We start from the raw sequence: 22,543 nt of genomic DNA, 5'->3' as shown, positions 1-22,543 counted from the left end.
CATCAGACAAAGGACTGATAACCAGAATATATAGGGAACTTAAAAAACTAAATTCTCATAAAATTAATGAACCAATAAAGAAATGGGCAAGTGAACTAAACAGAACTTTCTCAAAAGAAGAAATTCAAATGGCCAAAAAACACATGAAAAAATGCTCCCCATCTCTAGCAATAAAGGAAATGCAAATTAAAACCACACTAAGATTCCACCTCACCCCTGTTAGAATAGCCATCATCAGCAACACCACCAAAAACAGGTGTTGGCGAGGATGCGGGGAAAAAGGAACCCTCTTACGCTGTTGGTGGGAATGTAGACTAGTACAACCACTCTGGGAAAACATTTGGAGGCTACTTAAAAAGCTAAACATTGATCTACCATTTGATCCAGCAATACCACTCTTGGGGATATACCCAAAAGACTGTGACACAGGTTACTCCAGAGGCACCTGCACACCCATGTTTATTGCAGCACTATTCACAATAGCCAAGTTATGGAAACAGCCAAGATGCCCCACCACTGACGAATGGATTAAGAAAATGTGGTATCTATACACAATGGAATTTTATTCAGCCATGAAGAAGAACGAAATGTTATCATTTGCTGGTAAATGGATGGAATTGGAGAACATCATTCTGAGTGAGGTTAGCCTGGCCCAAAAGACCAAAAATCGTATGTTCTCCCTCATATGTGGACATTAGATCAAGGGCAAACACAACAAAGGGATTGGACTTTGAGCACATGATAAAAGCGAGAGCACACAAGGGAGGGGTGAGGATAGGTAAGACACTTAAAAAATTAGCTAGCATTTGTTGTCCTCAATGCAGAGAAACTAAAGCAGATACTTTAAATCAACTGAGGCCAATAGGAGAAGGGGACCAGGAACTAGAGAAAAGGTTAGATCAAAAAGAATTAACCTAGAAGGTAAGACACACACACAGGAAATTAATGTGAGTCAACTCCCTGTATAGCTTTCCTTATCTCAACCAGCAAAATCCCTTGTTCCTTCCAATTATTGCTTATACTCTCTCTACAAAAAAATTAGAGATAAGGGCAAAATAGTTTCTTCCAGGTATGGAGGGGGTTGAGGGGAGAGTAAGAGGGCAGGGGGGGATTAGGGAGGGAGTGGGGTCAGGGAGGAGAAATGACCCAAGCATTGTATGTACATATGAATATAATAATAAAAAATGTTAGTGTGTTTCCCTTTCTGTAGTGCATATATACTAAACTAACTGGCTGAAGTCCCTTAGAAAAATGCTAGAATAAAGGTTTCCATTATGTACTTTTGTTTGGTTCATGTGTTCCTCTTCATTTGTGAACTATGAATTAACTCAAGTCATGCACTGGCATCCAATGGATGGTGTTCAAATGACTCCTTTGTCCACAGATCCCCAAAGATTTTCAGTTGTTTTTACACATATAAAATATGCTGGCTTGCAATGCTTCATTTCAGTAATTTCTTTGCTTACCATTTGTTCCTGCATCTCCATTCTTCTGGGTATAATTATTTTCTTGAGGTACTTGTTTAAGAGTTCTTTCTGTCCATTGGTCTGCGGTATCTTCATTTTTACCTCACTTTTTTTTTTGGCAATACTGGGGTTTGAACTCAGGGCCTCACCCTTGCTAGGTAAGCACTCTACCACTTGAGCCACCCTGTTAGCCCTTTTTCGTGTTGGGTTGTTTTCAAGATAGGGTCTCGTGAACTATTTCCCCGGGGCTCGCTTCGAACTAGGTGTTGATCTATGCCTCTTGAGTAGCTAAGATCAACAGGTGTGAGCCACCAGTGCTCAGCAAAAATTGGCACTTTTTTTTTTGCAATACTGGAGTTTGAACTCAGGGCCTCAGGCTTACTAGAGGCACTCTACCACTTGAGCCTCTCCACCATCACCTTTACCTCGCTTTGGAATGATAGGATAACTGAGTATGAAATTCCAGACTATCTCCTGACATTTATTTTCCTCGCAAAGTTGTCAGTAAATCTAATTGCCATTTTGTGGGCTGGGAATGAGCTCAAATGTAGAGCGCATGCATAGCAAGTGCAAGATCCTGAGTTCAAACACCAGTATAAGAGACAGAGGGAAGGAAGGGAGGAAGGGAGGGAGGGAGGAAGGAAGCAAGCCAGGCACCGGTGGCTCACGCCTGTCACCCTAGCTATCCAAGAGGCAGCCATCAGGAGGATCTCAGTTTGAAGCCAGCCCAGGCAAATAGTTGTGAGACCCTATTGAGAAAACACGCAACACAAAAAAGGGCTAGCACAGTGGCTCATGTGATAGAGTACCTGCCTATAAGCATGAGGCCCTGAGTTCAAATCCTAGTGCTGCCAAAAAAAAAAAGAAAGAAATTGCCATTGTCTAGTAGTAATCAGCATTCTCTCTCTGCCTGATTTGTCTTTGATGTTCTTTAGTTTTGCTGTAATGGGCTGAGTTATACATTCCTTCCCTCCTTCCTTCTTTCCCTCCTTCCTCCTTCCTTCCTTCCTTCTCAGGACTTGTTCTTCCTAATGCTGAGTATTCATTCATGTCTTTCAGAAATTCTGAAATTTTCTCAGCCATTAAGTTTTAAAATATTCTCTCTAAACTCTTATCCTGGAACGTATTATGTATATATCCATCCTTCTCAGTCTCTCTTGTGTGTTCTTTAACTTCTCTTTCATAGTCTGTAGCTGTATACTCCTTTGTGCTGTGCTCTGGATAATCACATCCTATCTGTGTCCTGCATCATTGTATCTCTCTTCAGACTAATGTTCTGTTTAATGTGCATATTGGGTGTTTGTTTTCAATGACTATTTTTCAATCGTGGAAGCTTCTTTGTTTCTTTTCACAGTCATCTTTTTCTTTTTTTGGTGGTACTAGAATTTGAACTCAGGGCCTAATGCTTGCTAGGACATGCTCTACCAATTTTGCTTTAATTATTTTTCAGATAGGCTCTTGATTTTGCCCAGGTTGGTTTCAGACTATGATTCTCCTACTTATGCCTCTTGGGTAGCTTGGATTACAGCACACACCACCACAGTCAGCTTGTTCTTTGAAATAGGGTCTTATTAATCCCCCTGCCCCACTGGTCTTGAGCCACACTCTTCCTGTCTCCACCTCCTCAGAAGCTGGGATTATAAGCATGAACCACAACACCTAGCTCTCACAGCTGTCTTTTGAAAATAGTATAGTTAATTTTTTAAAATAGTAATCTTTTTAAGATAGTATAGTTCCTGTTCTGTTCTGTGTGTATTGCTAAGCATGGAACCCAGGGCCTTGCACATGCTAGGCAAGCACTGTACCACTAAGCTACAACTCCGGGCTTGTTCTTATTTTTCCATGTCTTCTTTTATGTCTCTTACTTAAACATGCTATTTCCTAGTCTCTATATGAAAATTCTATTAGCTGAAGTTCCCAAGGGTCTAATTATGCTGTTTGTTGTTCTGGTAACTCTTGCTCATGGGAGATTGTGTCTTCCTGTGTCTTGTGATTTTGGAATTTGAGCTTCTATTTGGTAGAGCCTGGTGGGAGTTCTGTGGTGAGTCTGTCTCCAGAGTTCTGTGTTTGCTTCTGCCAAGCAGGCAGCCCAAGGTGTGACTAGTCTGGGATCACATTTAATGTCAATTTATCAGGCTGAACCATGAAGGTAGTATAAATTCTAACTAGAAATTATGAGATGCAATTTTCAATTCCCACCAGCAGTTGCTTTAAGGCTTTGTCTCTCATCCTCATATGGTCATAAACCCCAAATCCTATGTTACCAAAGCCAATAACCCACTTCAGGGAAGCCATGGGGGTCAGCTTGTGTGCTTACAGAATTGTTTTGATATCTTCTTCATTCTTAGCATTTCCTTTCATCTTTTTGTGATTTCAGCTACACATTTAAAAGAACACCTGTTCCATTTAATCTAACATGGCTATGAACTTCAGAGTACATGGAAGGGAAAAGGATGGTATCTAATCTTCTCTGTGTATAGACAGTTGTTGTTTAAATTCTTTGAAGATGCCCTTATCGCTCATCTCTGTCCTCTATACCTTCCATTTCTTCAGCCAGAAACACACCTTGCTTGTCTTTGCCTGGCTGACTCCTCCTACTTCAGGTTAGTTCTTCTAAGAAAAAAAATTGGCCATTCCTGTGGCCTCTGTATTTCTGCTGTGGTGCTTTTATACTGCTTCTTACCAACATGAGTGCCTTCCCTTCTAGCCTGTAGTAGCAGGTATCTTGGCTTGTGACTATTTTCCTACTTTCTCCACAGTGCCTAGCACATACCTGTTAATAAATAAATATTTTTTGAATGAATGAACTTTCCTTCAGCCCCTCCAGCTTTGGGAACATAGAAATGAGCCTGAAGTCAACACCTCAAGTTATCTAACTCACTCATCTCAGCATGTCCATCTTGTTCTGCTTATAGAAGATGGGACTGTCTCAAAGAATTTTTCAAACCCTGTAGGACTCCACTGTGTTATTTGTTAATTTCATTCACTCAGACTCCATGATAACTGGCTAATGCCAGTAATCTCTAATATTAGGCCATTCTGACCTTGCTGTCCATTATGGTCATCGTATCCATATTCCCCTGATGGTTAGGTGTCATTACCCGGCCCCTGCCACAATTACATCAAAATCTGGATTGCATTCCAGCTACAGTGTTTTTCTTCAGCATTCAGTGGACATTGAGAACAGCTGATAAACTATTTTAAAAACACACTGGCATTTTCTATGGAACCAAATAAACTTTTGCCCAAATGGAAGTATACATGTGTCTGTATAGATACATATTCCTTTACATGTTCAACATACATACACTTAAACACGTAAATACTAGTGTGATTATAGCTTTGGAGTTTGCAACATAGCATAAAGGACAAGTAGAGTGGGACGTTAAGATTACCTACCAAAGCAACTAGATATGGCTGGGACCCAATCAATCAAGGGTGGAATTCCTTCCACAGGAAGTAGGGAAATTCCAGACGAAACCCAAGTCTTCAGCACCATAAAAAGGCACAGCTGAACCAGCACCAGTGCCACAAAAGTCTACTGGTCATATAAATGAGTGAACCAGATCACTCCCTTGAGTGTCGTCAAACAATTTGGAGAAGCGGGAGCTGTAGCAAACCAAAGTGCCTCAGCCTCATTTAAAAGGGCCACCTTATTCAGCTCCAACCACTGCCATGCAGGAATGCTAGACCAGGGCTACCAGCTCTTCATATTTTTTGTGGAATATAAATATTCATGAGAAAATTTCCATTCAAAATATTCTGATTTTTAAAATATTAGTAACTAGTTCAAAAAGTTTTTAAACACTGCTGGTTAAACAAACATGTCTGCAGCTGGATTTAGCTAGCAAGCTGCAAAGTTGCAACCTCTTTCACCCTAGAAACTTCTACCATTTCCATCATATAAGTTTGCATAGAAAGAAACTTCCAGATTTTTCCACAGTGTAGTCAGAGTATATGACTATCCCCTGTTCCAAACAGGATTCTCCGCAACCCAGCTCAGACATGGTGGTTATATGCTTTTGTATCCACATGGGGAAAGAGGCCTTGGTGTCTTCACATACATTTATACATTCCCCTAGCCAATATCCATCCAGCAGCCCCTGACCTGCTGTAATTTGTTTCCTCTTAACCTAATATGAGTTGATGAGGGCAAGGCAGGTGATGAAAATCAGTGCAAAAATCTTCACAGCTTACAGTTTGATTGACTAAGGTAAATATATGAAATATGAAAATGCTACTGGTGCCCCCAGGGTATCTACCAAAATAATGTGGGGGTAGCTTAAACTTTCCAAAGCAATCATGCATGACATTTTATTCCCATTGCATAGCCAGTGTTGACAAAATAGCTGAAACTTCTGATCAGGAGGGGAGGCTCCAGTGCCAGCATTATTAGTATTACCTCCTCTCTTCTTGCTTTAACTGGTAATCTCAAAAGTTGCATTGTGCTGTTCAGTATATATATATGTATATATGTGTGTATATATATGTGTGTATACATATATGGAACACTTTTACATATATATATATGTGTTATACTTTTACAGTGTAACAGGGGTAGGAATATGCAAATGAAATGTTTATTTTTGCTAGTTGCCTATCTTCTGAGATATGTAGGCATGATTCTGCAATGGATCCAATAATTCAGTTAGATATTATAAGCTAGTATTTAAGTTTGCAGTAGATTATATGTGTGCTAAGTAAAAGTTCCATGATTCATAATTTTGGTATTAACCCAACAGATTATAATGATGTACAACATATAACACAAACATTGACTAGTCATTAACATTTTTAAAGCCAAATGTACCAGGCAGAAGTCTTCATTTTTATATCAGACTACATTAAAACAAGCTAAATCATTATATATTCATATGTACATGTATATATACACATATACTGGCATTTTCTTCAACGCTGTATTTCTGAATTGTAGAGGGAAACTCTGTGGTCCTACTCAGGAGGTTGGATGACATACATGATAGTTCACCTCTTGGTTTCCACAAAGTTTTAAATTACTTTCTCTACAACATGCCAAGGATTTTTGGTATTTCAAATCATTTTAGAAAAATCCTGGAAAAGATGTAGTTCATGTTAACTATCCCTGGAAATTCATGGAGCCATACCAAGTTGTTGGAACTAGTTCACAAAATTCAAATTCTATGAAGAACATACATACATATTGAAAATTCAGCTCAAACGAAAGTCTTGTCAGACACTCTCAAAACCCATTCCTGTAAAAGTTCCTGAGATTCTGCTGGTCTTTCTATGTTTGACTTTGCTTTTGGTCCTGAGTGGTTTTGGGTTCTCCACAAAAAATTTCCACAAATTCTCCCAGAGGTGCCCATCCCAATTGTCCAGGTGTCAGTACTGCCCAATTAATACTCTTTTTTTCATGTAAGAGCCTTGAAAAGTTGGTGAATTGAATTGATATTAGTCATACTGAACTATCAGGTGTTATACAGCTTACCCTGAAAACCAAGTAACGTGAGATCCTTTTGCATAATCACAGAAACTACTTGAGCTTTAATACATATTTGTAATGATGACTAAGAGACTTAATCAGGACTTTCTTCATTAAATTTAATAGTGAGGTCTTTGTACCTACAGTACTTGAATTCCTCATGCTTTCTTCACATTGTCTGGTAGAAGTTTTGTGATCCTTCAAAGCTTGTTCAATGAAAACTTTTACTCCAGGTGTTCCAAAGCAATAATCTTACCATTTATCCAGTATACTTCTATCCAGAAATATGAATATGAGCTTCACTGTTTGCTGTCTCATCAGAACCAGTTAAGAAATCCCAGATTTCCCAAGGAGCTATATTCTGAATCCTACTTCATTTAGGGCTGTCAATCAAGTACAACCAACATAAATAAAAGGAAGTTTCTTAGAAGCATGTGGTAGACGTTGGTGGTGATAGTGATGCTGGCAGGAACATATCAAGAATCAAAAAAAGAGTGGACCAGGCTTCAGAAGAGGTAGAAATGAAGTGAAATGAGGAAAGAGGATAAAAGGAACCACACTAACCTTGTAATATCAGGAACAATCTGGTGAACATACTGCTTTGGTATTGATAGATTTCCAATCTTTCCTTTTCTCATGAGTTACTGACGATCCATAGACCTGAGACTGAGCATCTGATTTGACCAGTGGGAAATAAATGGCCACAGCATGACAGCCCCACTGAGAGGTGGTTATGAAAGACATTTGAGAAAGGAATTCCTTGCCAAGGGCAAAACTTTGTTATATCTGATTATTCATTTTGTCTAGAAGGTAAGATGGCCTCAGATAAGATCTGTACTAAGTAATATTTAGCCACTAGTTTGGGCAATTGGTCAGAAAAATGGAAGAAACAAGATTACAAGACTTACGAGAAGGAGACTGGAGAAGAGGTATGTGAAAGTACACATGGAAAATATCACAGAGTAGCTATGTTCCTCAACTCTGTCATAGCAAATTGCATATCTATGACTAAGGTTCCAGCCTATTGGCACAAGAAGGGTAAAACACTTCTACAAAGTTATTTCAAAGGGAGAGGCCACACAGTTCTACCCTTCCTCCATCCCGCTAGTTGGATGTTGGTAAGATAGTTAAAGATCAAGATGTCATCTTAGAGTATAAGAAAGAGAGCCACACTGTAGGGATGGCAGAGTGAAGAACCAGAGGAATGCTGGACCCTGATGGGTTGCAGAGTCACAAAACCATCCTGGACTGATTGCCTCCAGATGTCCTTTACATGAGATAGAAAAGTCAACTTTTGTTTTCTTAAACGTCTGTGTACACCTGAATCTGATTCTAATCTATATACATCAGATAAAGAACTCTAAGGGCTGGCAGCGTGGCTCACATTGTAGAGCGCCTGTCTAGCAAGTGTGAGGCCTTGAGTTCAAACTCCAGTACTTAAAAAAAGTCTCAGATAAAGAACCCTAAAAGGTAAAACGGAATGAGTAATGCAAGGTTGAAATTCGATCGTCCAGCCACTTGCCATACAAAGATTTAGACTCCAAAAGCATTTTCATGTGAACTGCTGAAGAGTCCAACCTTGGAAAATTATTGTTTTCCTTTTCTTCTTTTTTTTTTCCAGTATTGGAGTTTGAACTCATGGCCTACATCTTGAGCCACTCCATCAGCCCTTTTTGTGATGGTTTTTTTCAAGATAGGGTCTCATGAACTATTTGCCCAGGCTGGCTTGGTACCTCAATCCTCCTGATCTCTGATTCCTGAGTTCCTAGGATTACAGGTGTGAGCCACTGGCTAGCTTCTTTCTTTTAAAAATAGGAGCTACTATAAATTTTAATTCTTCACTCTTCCATTTCCCACTATTGTTGGTTTTGCCTAAATTTATAATTTGCAACATGTATGTCTGTACTAAACTTGAGCTCAGTAAGGAATGGATGTTTCTGGGATTGTGGGTATGAGGAAGTAGCAACTTGCTTCTGGATACCTTCAGATAGAGTAACTGAACCTGAATCTGAGTTGTCTCATGTTGGAAAAGGCACTTGCATGTTTGCAGTTGTGTATGTGACAGCCTGAAGCATGTTTGAATACATTAGAATGGGGGGATGTGTTCCAGGAAGAAAAGGAGTGGAATTTAGGGAACAACTGACTGCTTCTCTCCAGGGATGGCACCCTACTTACTCACAGTTGGGATGTGGGGTGGAGCAGGTAGGGATACACCTGTTGGCTAATACTGTACCACACACACCAATAATTGGTCCAGGGTTGGATTCCTGGCCCAAGTTAGGAAAATTAGATTCTTTTTCGGAATTTAGAATTTTATTTTGGAGAGAAAAGATTGGCAGAGGTGAAGTAAGTCATATTAACTGTGGAGTTCTGCAGAAAATGTCCATAAATTTTTCCTCATGAGCTTCCCAGCATTTGCTTAGTTTCTGCCTTTCCTGGAATCTGGATGCTCGGCTCTCCTTTGCAATCTTTTGGAAACCTCAAGGTCTTCCCAATAAATTGCTTCGAGCTGACAAGGGGCAGCAGACCCTACCTACAAGGGGAATTGTCTCTCCTATTTTTTCCCTTGGTACTCATTTGGACACAAGGTGTATGAATTATTGCCCATTATAATTAAGGTTTCTCATGGAGATCTGGGTTACTCATGGAGATCGCGTTCATTTGTAGAGATCAATAGCCTTGTTGTCTTATGATTTGGATCTTAAAGGCTTTCATTCTGGAAGAAATAAATCTGATTTAGAAGGCATGACCTGAACATTAACAATGATAGGAGCATCAGAAGGGGCCCTGCCAGGTGTAGCAGGAAAGATAGAGAATCTAACTTTTCATTTTGAAAAGTAATCATAAAGTCTTATGGTTACTTTGCCTATAGGTGTTTATATCTGTAGTTATTTTTAACTCTTAGGTGGCCCTCTATTTTGCACTGTCACAATAGTGGGAAATTAAGAGCTGACTTTACTAGGGGCTGTTACATACTGGTGTCCAAGTGTTGCAGGAAGTGTTGAGGGTCTTTGCCTTCACAGGCCAGGGAACTGGCTCATGAGACAGCTGAATGATGAGGCAAAGCTGCTATATAAAGTAGGATTTATCACAGAGAAAGGAAAGGCTATAGCTAGAGAAGTGCAGCGGAGCCCAGAAACCACTAGCTCGCTGCTCAGGTGAAGGCTGAGGTTTTTATGGACGTTTTAACTCCAGGTTAGGTGGGTTTTTCTCATTGGCCATGGATTCGAGGGCGTTCTTAAGTGAACTGGTTTGGTTTGCACCTTTATTGAGAGAGGGGAAACAATCTTGAGAGCATTTTGCTCATCGGCCCTGTGGCAGATCTATCAGACCCTGCATCTCTTCTTTAGGATGCAGGAATGATATTGCTCTCCATGGGGGATGGGATGCCCATTCATCTGCCTTAGGTCTCCAGCCCCAACAGGGCTAGGTGTAGCAGGGGCTAGAGAATAAACATCAATGTGTCAGTTCTGTACAGAAAGAAGACTTGCGGTGTCCCTAGCAGACGTTAGATACCATTGACAGTTATATTGCCTTTGTTTAAATAGAAGGCCTTGGCCAAAGACATGACTTTGCCTTTTGCCAGAAGCCCAGAAGGCTTAAATATTAGAGCACATGGGTAAGAGCCCCCTTTTAAAATCTCTTGACTTTATTTTTAGAGGTCTGGCATAATTGACTCCATCTGCATCTGGAGTCACATGATCTTTTCAAAGTTCTCTCAAGTGGAACACAAGGACATGTTACATGCAACTTACAGTCTCAAACTAGCAATCCGTTTTAGGAATAAAAGACAATTTCCCCTGAGAGACAGCTGTCCATGAGTTAGGCATGCTAATGAAAAGACCAAATAAATTGCCTATTTAAGATACTCACACATAAGGACCCATTTTTTTTAACCTCTTGGCTGTAAGTAAGCTTAATTTTTTCTGTAGGTAATGGGGCATTTTTAAAAAAACATGTTATTTATGTTGTACTTTGCAGCAGTACTTTCTTTCTCAACAGAGAACACTTAAAGTTTTGTAAGGAAATACAAAACAAAACCATTAATTAGTACCATTAAATTCTCCTTATCTCAAGTATATATTTAAAACTCATATTCTAGTGTAAAAAAATGACATTTTATTAGGCTGCAGCCACCAGAGCTGGTGCCTTTAGCTTGTAGCAGCAGAGTTGGCATCTGTTGCTGCCTGGGTGGCGCTCAAGCTTCCCAGTCTCCAAGCTGAGGCTCCCAGGCTGGCGCTGATAGGCAAGGCCAGTTACTCGGGACACAGGCCCATCCTGGGTTCCTCTGACAGGCAATAGGGAAATGGTAGTCACATGAATCACTTTAATTTAACTTTCCAACTCCACTAATCTCTGTTTAAGTTTAGTTATCCAGAGCTTAGAGGTCATCAGAGGAAATTCTAAAGTTAGCCTAAATTTACTCTAAAGCCTAATTCACTTTTTACCCTAGAGCAATCCACATCTTAAACAACTATGTTTGGAGCAGGGAAGTTTTTACAAGTGAGTTTAAAAAAACCAAAAACCCAAACCTAGGAACTAGGCAAACACAAATTCTCTATCAATTAGAGCAGGAACCCATACATTACTCAATGTCTCTCTTAACAAGACAAAGACCCAAACTCAGAAAACCACCCCAGGGCCCAAAGCTAAATTTCGTGTAAATATTTTTATTTATTTATTTATTTATTTATTTTTCTTTTATTATTCATATGTGCATACAAGGCTTGGGTCATTTCTTCTCCCTGCCCCCACCCCCTCCCTTACCACCCACTCCGCCCCCTCCCTCTCCCCCCCACCCCCTCAATACCCAGCAGAAACTATTTTGCCCTTATTTCTGATTTTGTTGTAGAGAGAGTATAAGCAATAATAGGAAGGAACAAGGGTTTTTGCTGGTTGAGATAAGGATAGCTACACAGGGCATTGACTCACATTGATTTCCTGTGCGTGTGTCTTACCTTCTAGGTTAATTCTTTTTGATCTAACCTTTTCTCTAGTTCCTGGTCCCTTTTTCCTATTGGCCTCAGTTGCTTTTAAGGTATCTGCTTTAGTTTCTCTGTGTTAAGGGCAACAAATGCTAATTTTTTAGGTGTCTTACCTATCCTCACCCCTCCCTTGTGTGCTAAAGCTTTTATCATGTGCTCAAAGTCCAATCCCTTTGTTGTGTTTGCCCTTGATGTAATGTCCACATATGAGGGAGAACATACGATTTTTGGTCTTTTGGGCCAGGCTAACCTCACTCAGAATGATGTTCTCCAATTCCATCCATTTACCAGCAAATGATAACATTTCGTTCTTCTTCATGGCTGCATAAAATTCTATTGTGTATAGATACCACATTTTCTTAATCCATTCGTCAGTGGTGGGGCATCTTGGCTGTTTCCATAACTTGGCTATTGTGAATAGTGCCGCAATAAACATGGGTGTGCAGGTGCCTCTGGAGTAACCTGTGTCACAGTCTTTTGGGTATATCCGCAAGAGTGGTATTGCTGGATCAAATGGTAGATCAATGTCTAGCTTTTTAAGTAGCCTCCAAATTTTTTCCAGAGTGGTTGTACTAGTCTACATTCCCACCAACAGTGTAAGACGGTTCCTTTTTCCCCCGCATCCTCACCAACACCTGTTGTTGGTGGTGTTGCTGATGATGGCTTTTCTAACAGGAGTGAGGTGGAATCTTAGTGTGGTTTTAATTTGCATTTCCTTTATTTCGTGTAAATATTTTTAAATCTGACCCATTGTTCTCACTTTAGAGACAAGGCCTGAGTCTGGTTGGGTGGGATATGCCCTCTCACTCACAGGCTTGGCCACCAAGGCTGAGGCCCGCCATTGCTAGCATGCTTCTTGGGCCATGTGGCTACCTGGGCCTGGGAATTAGAAAGGGAGCAATGAGAAGGGAGAAGGGGGAGGGAAGTATGCAGACACATGGCAGCCTCAGGAGAGAGGCAGGGGCTACCAAGGACAATAACTTAAGGCCTCATGGGTACTCTTTCCCGCCCTCTCCACCTGGGCCAGATGGTGAACTTGCACGCTGAGCACTGGCCACCTCTGTAATTCAGCCCTTCCCAGCTGCGCATCTACCCACCACAGCTGCTCGTGGGTGCACTAGGCTCCACGTGCCTTGTGCCATGTTGGGCTGGATTAATAATAAAGCACATCCTAGCATCTCCCAGCAGCTTGCTCTGGGCGAGACGCTGATGCAGAAGGAGCACAGGACCAGAAGAGAACAGGGAGGAATGGCTTAGAAGAAAACAAATCAATCAACATACCATTTTACCTTTTTAACTCCTTGGTGGCTTTGCCAAAAATGTTAATGGTGCTGGTGCCGTTTGTGATCAGAAGACTTTCAATTCTTTGTATCCCACCAGAAAGAATCCATGGCAGGACACGTGGGTGTAAAGGGAGTTTATCAAAAGTTAGGGAAGAGAAATACAAAGAGAAGTATAGTGGGGCCCAGGGGGAAGCCGGAAGCTGAGAGAGCATGTTTCTGTTCTTCAGGTGCTTTAAAAACGTACATAACCTATGCGAAGGGGAGAACAGGAGGTTCCCACCCAATGACGAATGAGTGGGGAGGGGCATGGGCGGTTCCCAGCCAGGTGAGTATGGTCTGACCCATCCCCAGGCAACCTACATGAGCCCCAAACTTTTCCTACTTCTAGCCTGCCTCAGGACCAGGAGCAAAAGGCTCATCTAAGCCATGGTTTCTGGCAATTAGCTAGAAACCTGGCACTCTCTCCTCATGTATCCAGATCTGAACTTTACCTTCCTGCATCAAGGTGATTAGACAGGATTCTTCAGTTGCAAAGTGACAGAACTCCAGCTTTCAATTTCTTAAGAAAAAAAGTATTGACTCACTGAATACAAGGAGCTATCAAATCTGTGAACAATCAAATTATAGTAAATGCAAAGATACTTCAAGGTTTCAGGAACAATAGGACCCAGGGATTAAAATGCTGTGAGGAGTCCTGGTTCCTGGTGTCAAGCAACCAAGCCTCAGGCTGCCTAATTCAAGCACTAAAGAAATTTATCTTGGGCTATTAATGCAAGTAAAAAAAAATAGCAACAGCTATCTATAGGTTCCATGTACTTTACATAAGTAAGTGTTTCTTGAATGAGATGAATTCAGTCCGGGCACAATGTGAAATCCTTTCTCATTTCAACCATTTTGAGCACATTACAATATGTGCCTGGCAGCATCTCATGCTGGTCCCACAGTTTCCTATCACTTTCATTAAAGAAGAACAGTCTCATTTTCAGGTATTTGAAAACTCCACATAAACTACTCAGAATATTTTTAAAAGTCAGACTATTTTTTAAAAGCCTAATCCATTCTAAATAAAGTCTTCAACTTCTCATTCATTTAAAGTTTCTCTTCATTTTCACCACTCAGTTTGGGCTGGGCTCCAGGTTCCTAGCTATAGGACTTGCAGAGGGTGTAGTCTGTCCTTTGACACCTCTGCTCCCTCCCTCAAATCCCACTGTCTCTTCCAGAGTTGGAGGTGGAGGAAGTTGTTAGTGGTTGGGACAAAGTCTTAGTAACTGTTGCTATTTCTAAACACTAGCGTCCTGGACTGCAACACACATCCAAGCATTTATGGGTTCCTTAGAGCCACAGGGCTGCCTTATTCCCTGAAGCAGGTGATATTTTTCCAACTGTTCTCTCAACCCACCCACCTCCAAGTTACTTTTGTCCTTGCAATTCCCACTGCCTCCCTCTTCTGGTTTCCCATTACCCTGCTAGGCTGCCCTCTGGGGGGAAGGTCCTTTCCAAAGGGCACTGTGCTCAGTTCCTTCCTGGACTGCAATGTTCCCCAGGCATTACTTCATGCAGGTCCCAGTCCTTCTCTTTACAAACACCCTAAAGTCTTGAGATCACATGACAAGAATTCTCTTGTTGGGGATGTAAGTCAGTGGTTGTTTGTCTAGCATGCATGAGGCTCTGGGTTCAATTCCCATACCCCCAAAAAAAGTATTCTCTCATCTTTGTTTCTGCAGCTCAGGGAGAACCCTGCGCATGATCTCTTCTGGGTTACCACCCCAATCTCTGTGAGTGTTTCTTCTGTGGCAGCCCACATTAACTTAAGATGAGGGAGGCCATAGTGCTCACTATGCCTAAAATTCTCTTTGTATACTTTTGTCTCAAGGAATCCACAGTGATCTCTATGGCCTTCTCACCTCAGTCTTCCTCCCACAATTGCCACACTCCTGCTATACTGACCTCCTTGCTGGACCTTAAACAGCACACGCTCCTGCTTCTGACAACTTGCATCACTGGTTCTCTACGCCTTAAAATGTTTTCTCCTCTTAACTACCTGTCTCATTTCCTCAGCTCCTGCAGTTTATTCAAACATTACCTTCTCAGTGAAGCTTCCTCTCACCACCCTATTTGACACTTCAACCTACCCATGCCACACTCCTGATTGCTGGCCCCTGCTTGATTTTTTTTTCCTGCAGCACCAACCATGATTGGCTTTTAGCACATTTTACAAATTTCTTTCTTTTTTTTTTTGTGGACTCTCCCCTCTACTAAAACATCCGCAAAATTGTGTCTGGCAGCTCCTATTTAAAATGTGGAAGTTCATACAGGGCTTGGGGCATAGCTCAAGGGGCAGAGTGTCTGCCTAGCAAGGGGATGGCCCTGACTTCAAGTCCCAGTACTGCCAAAAAAATAGCATGTGAAAGTTCTTGTCAGATACTTGTTTCAGTTTTGAGCCTTTAGTCAAAATTTGAAGGCTCCAAGAAAATAGTCATAAGTTAAAGATGCAGAAAAACAATTTGGTACTGGAATAGCTTTAAATGGGGACTTGACCTAGTCTCAGGAGTCCATGGAAGAGTTGTTAAAGCTTGACCTGAATGATGAGGAAGCATGATTGCGGCACAGTTTGGCAGAAAAGTGCACCAAAGGTAAAAGAGGGAGCTTAAAGGAGTTTATGTAATCAAGAAATTGAAAAAATCAGTATTACTAATAGTCCAGAGATTGAGAAGGACCAAAGGTGACGGGAAACTAGAGAGGTGGGGCCAGGGTTATATCACATACGGTCTTATAAGTCCTGTAAAAAGTTTGGACTTAATTCTCAGTTAAGTGGGAAGTCATTAGAGATTGTAAAGCAAGGGACAGAGATAATCAGATATGTTTTTCTTTAAAACAGTACTACTGCTGCTTTGGAGAATGTATTGAAGATGGGCCAGAGGAGTTGTGGTAAGAACTATTTTCAGAGGTCCAGGTGAGTACCGGCAAAGTAGACTGGAGTAATGGCAGCTGATATGGAAAGATAGGAGAGATATTTAAAAGACATGAATGGCTGGCTGGTGATGTAGCTCAGTGGTATTGTGCTTGCCTAGCATGCTCATGACCTGGGTTCAATCTCCAGCATCACAAAAAAAAAGATGTAATTGATAATGTTAGGTAATAGAGTGTTGGGATGTGTGTGGGATGGAAAATTCAGAGAAAATCACGTTTTTTGACATAAGATAACTGGGTGGGTTGTGTGCAAAATATTGAAATGGAAGAGACTGGCAGAGACTCAAGTTTAGTGGAGAGAATCATAAGTTGATTTATCTTCATTTTGAGGTGTGTGTGTGTGTGTGTGTGTGTGATAAGAGTGTCTCAATAATTCTTTTGGCAGCAGGTAGCAGTGTAGATATTTATTAGTATCCAAACAGGAGAAAGTTAAATGGGACTTGAATTTTCACATTTGGTGGGGGTGAGGGGAAGGAAAGGATACTGAGAGGTGAAGAGGATGGAAGTACACTGCATATAAACAAAGACAGCATAATGAAACCCACCAAGCACTGTTTGAAAAAGGGATGGGAAGGAGGGGAATGGAAATATAATGGAGAGGGTGAGCATGTTCAAGGTACACTGTACATATGTGTGGAATTATCATGATGAAATCCTCTAATTTTATTAATGTATGTTATTTCAAAAATAAAATGAAATTTAATAAAGTCCCCGTAAATAATGCTGTCCCCAAGCTAAAAGTAACCCACCCCCCTTTGTCTCTCTCTCTCTCTTTCTCTCTCTCTCTCTCTCTCTCTCTCTCACACACACACACACACACACACACATGATGAAGGTGTTTGTTGGACTTGGTTTAGTGATTTAAATGTCAATGCTGACATCCCATAATTTTCTCAACCTTTTCCTCATAATCACAAATGCTGTGCAACACATCCAAGTCTGAGACAGGACGATGGGAAAAGAAGGGAAAGGTCATTCTCTTTTGAGACTGTCATTTTGTTGAAGAAGGGAAGCTATGCTGGGTTTTGGTGGAGGCAATTCTAGGGGCTTCCTCTTGCTCTTTCCCACCATAGCCCTTGTTTCAGTTCCTAAAAAAAGTAAAACTAGACTCACCATATGATTGTGCTATACCAGTCTTGGGTGTATACAGGAAGGAATGGAAGCCAGCATACAATAGAGACACCTGCACACTCATGTTTGTTGCAGCACTGTTCACAATAGCCAAGCTATGAAATCAGCCTGCTGGAGGTGTGACTCAAATGGTTCAGTGCTTGCCTTTTAAGGGTGAAGCCCTGAGTTCAAACCCTAGTCCAGGCAAAAATGAAAAACAAAATAAAAAACCCTCAGAATCAGCCTCGGTGCCCAAAAATTGATGAATGGATAAAGAAACTTGCACACAATTTGTACATGTACACAATGGAAAATTATTCAGCCATAAAGGAGAATGAAATGGGGGTCAGGCATAGTGGCTTACACCTGTTATCCTAGCCACTTGGGAGATAGAGATCAGCAGAATCACTGTTTGAGTCTAGCTCATGCAAAAAGTTAAGGAGACCCCATCTCAACCAACAAGCTGTGTGTAATGGTGTGATGCTGTGCATCTGTAAATCCCAGTTATGCAGGAGGCATAAGTAGGAGGATCTCAGTCCAGGCCAACCCAGGCAAAAAAAAGTGAGACCCTATCTGAAAAACAACTAAAGCAAAAAGAGCTGGGGGCATGATTCATGTGATAGAATACTTGCCTAGCAAGCATAATGCCCTGAGTTCAAACCCCAGTACCACAAAAAAATTGTGCCACTTTCAGGAAAATAGATGGAAATAGGTCATCTTGTTAACTGAAGCAAAGCAGATTCAGAAAGACAAATTTTGCATGTTTTCTCTCATGTGGCATCTAGATCTGAGAAAAAAAAGGAAGAAAAGACATGAACTTAAAAGGGGAAATATTTGGGGTGGAAACTGCAAGAGAGGGAAAGGGAAAGAGAGGTGGGAGGGAGAAAAGAAAGGGCAATGGGAGATGAATATGAAAATGTCATAGTGAAAACCATTAAATTGTAAAAACAACGTGGGAGAGGAGAGAGAGGATAAGAAAGAGTACTAGAAGGGATGAAGATGATCAAACTACAATATATGCACTTGTGGAAATACTATAATGAAACCTCTTGCTTTGTGCAATTAATATGTGCTAAAAAAGTTATCCTCACTTCAGGGGCCACAGAGCCAGAGTGGGAAACTGTGCCAGCTGCTGAGGATGTCATTCCAATTCTGCATTCCAGAACTGGGAAAATAACCACAGGACGGGTTCACAACTCATTGTGGCCCTGAGCTCAAACTCCACTGATCACCTGACCTTCTGGAGGGCGACAGTGATGCCTCGGGCTTCCTGGAGTCCATGCCAGCTCACAGTCACTATCCAGTCCTTCAAAGGTCTGATTATGTTCTTTCCCAGTGTTTTGGTACTCTGGTAAGAGACTGTAGGCCTTTTTGGGAAGGCTGAAGGCAAAACCGCAGTCTTAATTTTTGTTAGTACATGGGGTCCTTCCTCAAGAAGACCCACCCTCTCTTTCATTCAGTGGTTCTTTGTCTATAAACTGGCTCAAGTGTGGTAATCATGACTGCTGTTATGGCCACTCCGCCCACCTAGCCTTTGGCAGTTAAACACTGCCACTGGGCCTCTGCTACCTAGGGATGCACTTCCTCCTCTTGCAACCAAGTTTCCAATTGAATGGTTGCAACTCTCATGGTAACAACAATCTATCCTACAGAGAAGAGTAGCCAAAGAGCTCATCAGTGATGCCACAGATCCTCTCACCAGTTTATTTCTTACAGTAGGCTTGAAACATATGTCTTCTGGACCACCTCAGTGTGGATGAAAAGGTCATAAATGACAAACTTGCTCTAACACTACAGTCTCTCTGAACTTTTGAATCCCTTCCTATACATTAACTCAAGGAAAAGCAGACATTTTCAACTCACTCATTGTGGGCCATCACTTTTTCCATTTTGTGAGACAGTTGACACCAACCAAAAAGGAGATAAAACTATCAAATGCTGGGAGGGGCCCCAGGGGATTATACTTGCTTGACGTTTTCCCAGCAAAGCCACGTAAGGACAGAAATGGGGATGCAGGGATCACACAAGTGGCCCCCAACTTCAAAATACAACAGCCACAAACACATCCTGATCTCCCAGATGCAGGCAGGGGTCAACCTCCTGAAAACCTTCCTTACCCTAGTTAGTAGTCAAGGCTGACCGATGAGCTGCTTACCACTGAGCTCAGACAGTGCAAGGCCAGGAAGGGAGACTCTGCAAACTGGAATCCTGTTCTTGCTTGGCACACCTGACACTGACCAGTCAGGCCCACACACACCCCGCAAGCTTGAATCCTTTATTTGCATGAAGGACCTGGATGGGGACTTTGGGCAGGAATCTTCCTACATGTGCTATCCCGTTTCCCTGTTTGGGGAGCCAAACCTGACTTGCTCTTGGTCAGATCTGCATCTCCTTCAGCAGATATCCTAGTAAAGTCTCACCTGCATTCCTCTGGCTCCAGTTCCGGTTCTACCATTTCTAGACCAAAGAACCCAGCTCTGGTTCTTGGAGACAACCAGTCAACCAATGAACGAACAGACAAACACGCAAGAAGTGAAGATGCGCCATTAAGTGCAGATTCTCTATTAAGTGAGCCCCTGTCGATAAATTAGTGTGAGCCAACTTTATCTTCCTGCCACCTCCTCAGTATCCATTATCACACAGACCCCGGGATTTCCGTCTGTATAAATCAGAGAGCTCAAATAGTTCCGTGGGAGTGCAAGGCACCTCCTCAGGGGTCCTACTTGGCTTCACTTTTAGGGCCCTGTTGGGACTTGAAGGTAGTTACAGGCCCAGAGGGAAAGATGGGTTGTGAGTGTGAGTCCAGAGGAGACTCAGCACGGTCTTGCAGTGCCTGAGGGGTGGCAAGCATTCCAGTTTCCTCAGACAACGCAGACTTAATCTCCTCACGGCCTGATGGAAAGGCTGATAGCCATGTGGGGGAGACTTTTGTTCCACTCAGACCCTCTATGGATTGGGTGATGCTTCCTTGCACTGGGGAGGTCCATCCACTTTCCTTAGGCCACCCACCCAAATGCTAATCTTTTCTTGGAAACCCCTTCACAGAGACTCCACCCCATGGCCCACTCCAGTTGACACATGGAATTAACCATCCCATGCATGGAGGGAAGCTTTTCCCAGTAGAGTTCCTCTTGTTAGATTAGCCTCCCTTGCATGTCCACCCTTAGGCTGCTCAATAACTGAGAGCATCGAGAACACCATCACTCATTTACATCAGCTCTGATTTGCTTCCTGAAGTCGAGGGATGCCTGTGAAACATCTACACAGGAAACATGAGGTACCAAGTGTTTGGCGGGAAGGCCAAAGACCCTGGGTGCCACACCCTATGAGAGATGCTGAGGAAATTCTAAGGGTTGTTTTTAGGAGCTCTGTGACAAAAACCAGGGACAAGGTCCAACTGTGTTTCTTGTCAGGCTGCATGGTGAAAATCTAATTTCTGGAAAGCTTTCAGGAACTTTGAGCCTATACCCCAGGCTCCAACGTTGATTGAAGCCAAGCCTCATCCTGGGTCTTCGGAGGCCAGGGTCCAAGAGAGCCTTAGATTCCTTTTGCAGGCCTTACACACCCTGTATTAGCTAGGACACGACGTAAGCTTCTGTAAAATAAACACCCCAAAATCCACTGCTTTCAAAGCAAGAGAAACCAGGTGTGGTAGCACACTGCTGTAATCCAGCTGCTTGGGAGGCTGAAGCATGAGAACTGCCTCTCACTGAGTTGGCAACCACTTAGTGATGTAAGAAAAATGATCTTTTCTATCAAAGTATTTGTTACCCTCTTAGGTTACTTAAAAATTCCTCAGGTTGCCTCTTAGGTGACTTGCAAGTTTAAAGGGTCCTTGCTTCTTCTTCCGGATTCCTGTACAACTCCATTACCCGCCAAACTGTATGCCCTAACCCATCCCCCAAGCCTTTTAGCCAATCAGGAAAGACTGTGAACCTTTGACCTGGACCAATCCCAGGTGAGGGGCAGGTACAACTGCGTCAGGGATATAAGGAGGAGCCACTGTCAGCCATTTTGTGCTTGCATGTTGCTTAGCGGGAGTGAGCACATGCTTGCACCCTCTTGATTAAGAGAAATTGCCTTGTCAAGATTTTCTGTCTCTTGTGTGTCTGTTTTCAGCACCGGAGGGTTATCAGTTCCAACAGTGAGACCTTGTCTAAAAATAAGGAAGAGGAGATGCCAATGATCCTGTTGGTTATATGGATCTAGAAAACAAAAGCGAAGGGATGCCTGGAAATATAAATTGTCTGTCAGGTGCCAGGGAAAGACATGATACAATAAAGTCAAATCTCAGAATTTTCCTCCTCTGCCGCCTGAGAAAAGTGGTGAAGGCCAGCAAAAGGCTCACCAAGCCATAACAAAACAAGGTGGGAAAACCTCATGCCACCAATGGAACATCAGCAGAGCCCAGACGCTCCAAGTAACCGTTCACCATCATCACTACTGCTACCACTGCCTCTCTGTGAACTCTTAAGGTACAGCGAGATGGATGACTGACGCATGTTCACATTAGTCCTGAGAAGGGGGCAAAATGGTTCCAATTCAGGTGAGTGTGGGAGAGTTTACCCACCCCATACCACAGAAGATAGCAGACTGAACAGAGCTTTTCATTTAAGTATGAACAAATTGGAAAGAAATAGGCTATTATGCAAACATAGCAAAGGAATAAAGCAAATAAGAATATAATATGCAGACAGGTTGAAAACCAAATTGGAAGGAGAACACAACCCAAGAGACAGAAAAACATTTCCCACCAGTGCGTCATCCTAAAGAAGAACTTAATATTTTCTTCTGCACTGGGAGATGTCTGAAACATTCAGCTAATCTTAATGATGCCAGTCTTGGAGCATGGCATTTTAAGGTAATTTTTTTTTACTTTCTCCTTTGTACTTTTCTGTATTATTTGAATTTCTTACAATGAGCATTTTTTCATCAGCACACAATTGATTCTCATAGAATCTCATAGATGCCTATGAGATTTCTTAGGTAGCAAGATCAGAAAGGTGAAGAAGAAGGAAGAGGATGAGGAGCAATCTGTGAAGAATTTTCCCAGCTGATGATTAGCTATGGTAGAGTTTCTGTCTAAGTAAGTCTTGGAACAAGTTGTCAAGGAAGTTGAGACCACGCATTCAAAATAAGAGTGGAACTGTGTGTCAGTGCTGGTGAGGGGTCAATGAGATGAGGACTACAAAGTGGCCATTTAGTTTAGTAGCTTGCTGGTCACTGGTGATCTTAGCAGGAGTTGCGCTTTAGCACTGCTGATGC

General features: G+C 42.0%; 1 pseudogene; it reads right to left on the bottom strand.

The window, feature by feature from the left end:
* The window catches only part of LOC141419479 (metallothionein-1 pseudogene), a 32,571-nt pseudogene extending 10,791 nt beyond the window's left edge, over window positions 1–21,780 (bottom strand).
* Window positions 21,781–22,543: the final 763 nt, after the last annotated feature.

The sequence above is a fragment of the Castor canadensis genome, chromosome X (genome assembly GCF_047511655.1).
Source record: "Castor canadensis chromosome X, mCasCan1.hap1v2, whole genome shotgun sequence".
NCBI lineage: Eukaryota > Metazoa > Chordata > Mammalia > Rodentia > Castoridae > Castor > Castor canadensis.
Note: the sequence above shows the minus strand (reverse complement) of the source record. Positions and strands in the feature narration are given on the sequence as shown.